The sequence below is a fragment of the Nannospalax galili genome, unplaced genomic scaffold (genome assembly GCF_000622305.1).
Source record: "Nannospalax galili isolate Female #2095 unplaced genomic scaffold, S.galili_v1.0 scaffold36, whole genome shotgun sequence".
NCBI lineage: Eukaryota > Metazoa > Chordata > Mammalia > Rodentia > Spalacidae > Nannospalax > Nannospalax galili.
Genome location: NW_008336924.1, coordinates 94,850 through 101,786, shown reverse-complemented (window position 1 = coordinate 101,786; position 6,937 = coordinate 94,850). Strand labels below are relative to the sequence as shown.

The 6,937-nt window shown below is 39.1% G+C and overlaps 1 protein-coding gene across 3 annotated transcripts in view; it reads left to right on the top strand.

Annotated features, from left to right (window-relative positions):
• The window catches only part of LOC103732860 (NXPE family member 4), a 53,225-nt gene that overhangs the window by 23,577 nt on the left and 22,711 nt on the right, over positions 1–6,937 (top strand). For all 3 annotated transcript variants that reach the window (XM_029562804.1, XM_029562802.1, XM_029562803.1), the window contains one exon: positions 5,581–5,733. The gene's annotated coding sequence lies outside the window, so the exon portion shown is untranslated. The remainder of the gene's footprint in view (positions 1–5,580; positions 5,734–6,937) is intronic.

Below are 6,937 nucleotides of genomic sequence, written 5' to 3'. Positions count from 1 at the left end.
TTATTTTGATATATCACAGTGAAAGATTTATCGTCCTCTTTTTTTTTTTTTTTTTTTTTTTTTTTTTAAAAAAAAAAAAAAAAAAAAAAAAAGATATTCCAGTTTCTCACATGATCTAAAATAAAGTCTTCCTATGTCATGCAATGTGAGTTTTTACTCCCTAAAACATTTGTGTAATTATTGAATTTTCACATGCACTTGCTCAAATTTACTTGAAAATTGCCCATATCTTTAGTTTTGCTGTGAGAATAACCTAGCATTCAATTGCTCACATTTGCTGATTTATCTTACCTGTTGGTGTGTTCTCTCCAGCCTCTGCTCTCCTGTGCTGCACTCTGTTCGTGGTGTAGATAACTGGCTTGTTTAGTCTTCTCCTTGCAGGAGGGTCAAGCTGTGTTGTTCCCACATTACTGAGTGTGCCGCAGAACTGAATGCTGTTTAGTCTTTCTCTCATTGCTATTTAATAGTAGCATTTACAGATCCATCTTTCCTTCTTGATATAATTTAGTGGCATGTACAGAGCTCAATATAAAGTACTTTCATCATTACTCATTGCCAAATATTTTGCATTCCCATCCTTATTTACATTTAAATGATGAATTTGCAAGTTGCTGAAATTTCCTTTGTGACTCAGTAGGTGAGCTGTTTTATTTACCATTTCACTTGTACTTGAAAATAATGTATTGCCCTCTTTGGTTTTGGGTTTTTTTGTTTTTTTTTTAACCTGCCTTTCTAGGATTTGCATTAAATATAGATATTGCAGAAGACCCAGGTTTGGTTCCCCAGCATCCACATGGCAGCTCACATCTGGCTGCAACTCCAGTTCTAGAGGATCCAGCGCCCTCTTTCTGCTTCCACAGGCATTGCCAGCAAGCTCCCAGGATCCTCCTTCCCCTTTCCCCCATTGCTGGGCTTGCAAACATACCATCACATTTGACTTTTTACATGGAAGCTGGGGATCCAAACTCAGGTCCTGCTGCTTGTGTACCCATACACCCACTGTAAGGTATTCCAAATGACTCAGAATGCTCTCTGGGACCTTCCCCTAACTTGGCTCCCACCCTTTTGCTGCCTATGTTGGTGTCTTCTTCCTAGACTTTCACCTCCATCATGCACATCAGATCTCAGTCAACTGGGACTTCCTGGTTTTAGTAATATCTGAAGTCCATCACCTACCTTCATTGTGTGATATCTCCTGTGTTGAATTAACTGAGAGCACCAGCATTTTCTGTTGTCCATCTCGCTACCTTACTATGAACACTGATTCCTAACAGTTTATGGGAGAAAACGGGAAATGGATTTGAAAAATTAGTGCAAGAAAAGCTGGAGAGATGGTTCAGTGGTTAAGAGTGCTTGCTGCTCTTCCACAAGCCCCATGTGTGGTTCTCAGCACCCACATGGGTCAGCTCACAATTTCCTGTAACAAGACCACCTTCTAGGCTGTGATGGCATTGCAGTCACATGGCATACACACAGAGAGACATTAACACCCACATTTTTTTTTTGCTTTAATTTTTTACTTTATGTGTATGTATGTGTTGTGTGCATGTATGCAAGTGCACTCCTGTCATGCAATGCCCACAGAGGACAGAAGAGTGCATTAGATCCCCTGGAGCTGGAGTTACAGACAGTTGTTAGCCACCATTTGGATTCCGGGATTCAAACCCCAGTCTTCTAGAAGAACAGCCAGTGCTCTTAACTACTGAACCATTTTTCCAGCCCCATAAATACACACTTTTTTTTTTTTAATGAATCTTTTTTACAAAAGAAAGGAGACTTTATCTTAGAAGATATACAGAGCCAGGAATTGAAGCACATGTCTATATTCTCAGCATGTGGGAGGTGGAGGCAGGAGGATCAGGAGTTGATAGCCAGCCTTGTCTTCATCATGAATTTGAGGCCAGCCTGGGCTACATAAAAAAAGCAGAAGTCTGAAGATACACCTTAGTCGTGGAATGTTTGCCTAGCATATGTGAGGCCCTAGGTTAAATCTCCAATACTGAAAAAAAAAAAAAAACAACTCCATCCTTTGAAAAAATGAAATCAAACCTAGTAGTGTGACATCTACGAACAGAAAATAAAGTATAAACAAAAGAGAACAAAAAACTTAGAATCATATCCATGTACAGATGCAGGCATAACACTCATACACAAAATAAAAGTAAATTAATTTTAAAAAGAATATCACAGAAGCAGTGATCATTCTGAATCAGCATGCATGGAAGCAAGACATGTCTTTCTTACAGCTGGTAATGTTAACCTTGACCAATTCGATAAAGTAAAATGTTTTGATTTTCTCCACTGTAAGACTACATTTTTCCATTTTGAAAGTTATTAGTAAGTGGGTAGAAAGACGCTCTTGTTTCTCCTCAAACTTTGGCTCACTAATTTTAGGATTCATCAGAGCTTTATTTCTTTTAAAAAAATTTATCATTTTTATTCTATGTTTATGAGTGTATTGCCTGCATGTATAAATGCACCCATGCAATGCCCATGGAGATCAGAAGAGGGTGTCAGGTCCCCCATAACTGGAGTTACAGATGGTTATTAGCCACCATGTGGGTGCTGGGAACCCAACTCGGGTCCTCTGCAAGAACAGCCAGCACTCTTAACTGTTGAGCCATCTCTCCACCTCCCAGATCTTTCTTTTTTAAAAAGAGACTTATTTTGTTTTTTTTAAAATTATGTGTATGCATGTGTGTCTATGTATAGGTATATGCACATGAATGCAGGTGCCCAAGGAGGCCAGAAGAAGGCATCAGAGCTCATGGAGCTAGAGTTACAGGAAGTTATGAGCTAACTGGCGAGGGTGCTGCAACAGAACTCAGGTTCTCTGCAAGAGCAAGACACACCCTTAACAGCTGAGCCATCTCTCAAGCCCCAGATTCATCAATCTTAACTACAGCAATTAATAGAGTATTCTGTTGGTGATTTTTATTTACTCTTGCTAATTATTACTTAGAAATCTTTTATAGTAGACAGCTATTTGTTTTCCTTCATTTGTAAATTTTTAATTTATTTTTATCAGAATGGATTTTTTTTAAATTCTAAAGTATTGTTCCTTATTATGTGACTCATATTCTTTCAGCTTTGGGAACTTTCAGGTCAGCTTCTATGCCATTTTGACATGTCCCCTGTTTTGTTGTTGTTTTGTTTTGTTTTGTTTTGTTTTAAATAGTTCCAAGCATTACAAGATGCTCTCATCTCATATTCCGTGTCAGAGAGATATGGAATCAACCAAACTCCATATCTCCAACTTTGGAGATATGGAGTTTCATATCTCCAAGGAACTCTGGTTCTCTTTAACCAAGAATTTAGAAAAGACCTGACTGGGTGTGGTGGCACACACTTTCAGTCCCAGGCAGAGATAGGCAGATTTCTGTGAGATCAAGGCCAGCCTGGTCTGCATAGTGAGGCAAGTTCCAGGTCAGCGGGGGCTAAAGGGAGACCCTGTCTTAAGAATACCAAAAGAAAAAAAGAAAGATCTGGGCACTAAGCACCTCAGAGAACAGAGCTTTGGAAATATATCTGTGAACAAACTCATGTGTATATACAAATGAAAATTTATCTATTAAAAAAACATGTAGTGATAATTCTATGGTGGTTTGAATGAATGTCCCCCATAGGCTCCAAGTAGTTGGAAGCTTAGACCCTAGTTCAAGGAACTGTTAGCCAAGTGTCACGGAGCATTTAGGAGGTGTGGCCATGCTGGAAGAAGTACGTCAGGGGTCAGGCTTTGAGAGTTCTTAAGCCTTCCTTGTCAGATTTCCAGTTTTGTTCTGCTTCTTGTGGCTGTTGGGATATGTGAAAATGAGCCTTCTGCTCTGGCCACCTCAGCTGCCATGATGGACTCTTGCCCCTCTGAAACATAAGCCAAACAAACTCTTCCTTCTATAAGCTGCCTTGGTCATGGTGTTCTATCACAGCAACAGAAAAATAACTAATATAATTCTAATTCAAATTGAATTCAGTAAGGTTCATTTTAATATAAGCATTTCATTTCCTTGCTTGTAACTTTTTTCCTAAAGTAACTATTATCTGGCTCTTTTAAAAAATATTTTATTACTTTGCATGTGTGTATGAGTGTATTGTGTGCATGTATGTAAGTGCGTCCATGTTGTGCAATTCTTGAAGAGGTTAGAAGAGGGCATGGGATTCCCCTATAACTGGAGTTACAGGGGACTGCATCATGTGGGTGCTAGGACTCAAACCCAGGTCCTTTGCAAGAGCAGCCAGTGCTCTTAAGTGCTGAGCCATCTCTCCAGCACCCCCCTCTCTCTATATATATATATATATTTTTTTTTTTTTGTCTTTTTGAGACAGTGTCTCCCTGTAGCCCCAGCTGACCTGGAACTCACTATGTGGACCAAGTTAGCCTCAAACTCACAGAGGTCCATCTGCCTCTGCCTCCCAAATTCTGGAATTAAAGACATGCTCTGCCATGCCTGGCCTCTGGTTCTTTTTTTAAAGATTTATTTGTATTTTATGTGTAGAGTGTTTTGCCTGTATGTATGTAAGTGCATCATGTGTATGCAATGCCCATCGAAGCCAGAAGAGGACATTTGATCCCCCAGAACTGGAGTTAGTGATGGTTGTGAGCCACCATGTGGGTGCTGGGAACTGAACCCAGGTCCTGTGTAAGACCAGTCAGTGCTCTTAACCTCTGAATCTCTCCAACCCCCTAATTTTGGATTTAAGTTTGTGATCCTCACAGTTGGTTTCTGAGTTCCATTCTCTCCCACCTCCTCCTTTCTTTGCCTTCTTTTGGGATAACTGAACATTTTTATTATTTCATATTTCTACATTGCCTTACTGTTAATACCGACTTGAGAAAGACACATGTAGCGATCACACTGAGGATTACAATGTTTTGAAAGTAGTTGCTCTACTGCATTATTTAGGAAATAACAAGAAGATAAAGTGTCTGTGCCTGATTAGTACAGAAACAATTAAAAAAAAAAAAAAAGGGTTTTGAAACAGTTTCTCTCTGTAGCCACAACTGACCTGGAACTCACTATGTAGACCAGGCTGGCCTTGCTCTCACAGAGATCCACCTGCCTCTGCTTCCCAAGTGCTGGGATTAAAGGTGTGCACCACCAGGCTCAGCCTTGTTTCAAAAACTTTGATTGGTGGTTGCTGAGCCAAAAGATGGAAGAGTGGTCTGTATTTACCTAAACCTAATCACCTTTGTAAATTAATTATATCTGGTTTGTTTTCTCAAATTATCAGAGTTTTCTCTTTTTAATTAATTTATTTGTATATTTATGAGGCATAAAGAAGAGATAGTTACCACATCACACTTTGCATATGCAGTCAAAATTGCTGAGAATGCTTAGAAAACCTGGACCATCATTAGCTGCACCAGTTATGAGAAATACATAGTAAGTTCTGTTTAGATCAGTTCTCTTCTTGACCCCAAGAGAAGATAATGTTTCTTCCTAAAGAGCAGGATCTCAAGAATGTGTCCACTCCAGGGTAACTTTGCCCTGTTGATGACTGTGTGTTTTGTTTGTTTGTTTGTTTGTTTGTTTTTGGAATGAACTTGTGTGACTCACAGCTGACTTTTTAATGTCTTCACAGATGAGAAGACCTGACCTTTGACAATCAGTGTGAGAAGCCAACTCAAATCTTCAGCATCATTAGCTTCTAGGACACTGTCCTGAAATGAGGGTCCTGACAAAGTATTTTGGTCTGACCTCTTGGCCTGAATGTTACCTGACTCATTGAAATGCGGTAAGCAAGCTCTGACTGTGAACTCTGACCCTGTTCAGAAATCATGCCGTGGAAGACTTCATTATCACTTTCTTCTTAGGATAATGAACCACAGAACTAATGTGCAACAGAAATATGAAGGCTTCATGGGTAAATCTAGAATGGATCTATAAAGACCTTCTTGTTGGCAGGGTCCCCATGAAACACACAGCATCACACGGCAAGAGATTGGGACAATATTTTTTTAATATTTTATTCTTATTATTTTTATTTTATGTGTATGAGTGTATTGTCTGCCTGTTTATAAGTGCACTTGTGTCATACAGTGCCCACGGAGGTCAGAAGAGGTTGTCGGATCCCCTGGAACTAGAGTCACCGACAGTCGTCAGGTGCCATGTGGTGCTGGAGCACCCAAAGCTGTTGAGCCATCTCTCTAGCCCCCAATATTTTTTTTTTAATTGATGAACATTCAAATAATGGACTCCTTCATATGTAGTACAACGATTTTAAGATTTCTTTTCAATGTCCCCCTTCTCATTCTTTGTGCTTTTCTTTTTCGTATTGTACTTTACTATCTACTACAAACACTGGGCAGTGCCTGCTAGTTTTTGCTTTATAGAACTGTTTATCTTTTACAGTAATTAAAAGTATGGGAAAAACCAGTTACACCTCACTTTTATTTATTTTAGAATTCAATTTCTTTGTGCCAGCTAACTTTCTAGGTGCTGTCAGATTCCTTCATAGCAAAGGAAGAACTGCTGGTAAAGAAGTATGTCTTTATCTTTAAAAAGAAAACATTTCTACTCCATTTCTGAAGGTTAATTTTAAAGCCTTTTTAAAGCTTTTATTCTTGTGGAACGGTTTCTGACAGTCTGCTGCAATTCTTATTACAGGTAATTTGCCCTTTCTCTCTGGTTGCTTTGGGGATTTTCTCTTTGTCTTTTATTTTCAACAGTTTGAATGTTGTTTGCTTTCCTTCTTACAGACTTTACCATGTAATCATGGTAATTTTGAATTCACTGTTACAAAATTCCAGTGTCTATATGATTTCTGAACCTGGGTCTGTTATTGCCCTACCTCATATGAATGTGTTATTTTGTCTGTGCCTTTCTGTATGTTTCTTTTGTTGTTGAAATAGGTATATTCTGTACAGTATAGAAGACTTGAGTAAATGATGATTGTTAGGTCCCAGAACCTCAAGAAGCACACCCCCCCACAACCCCAC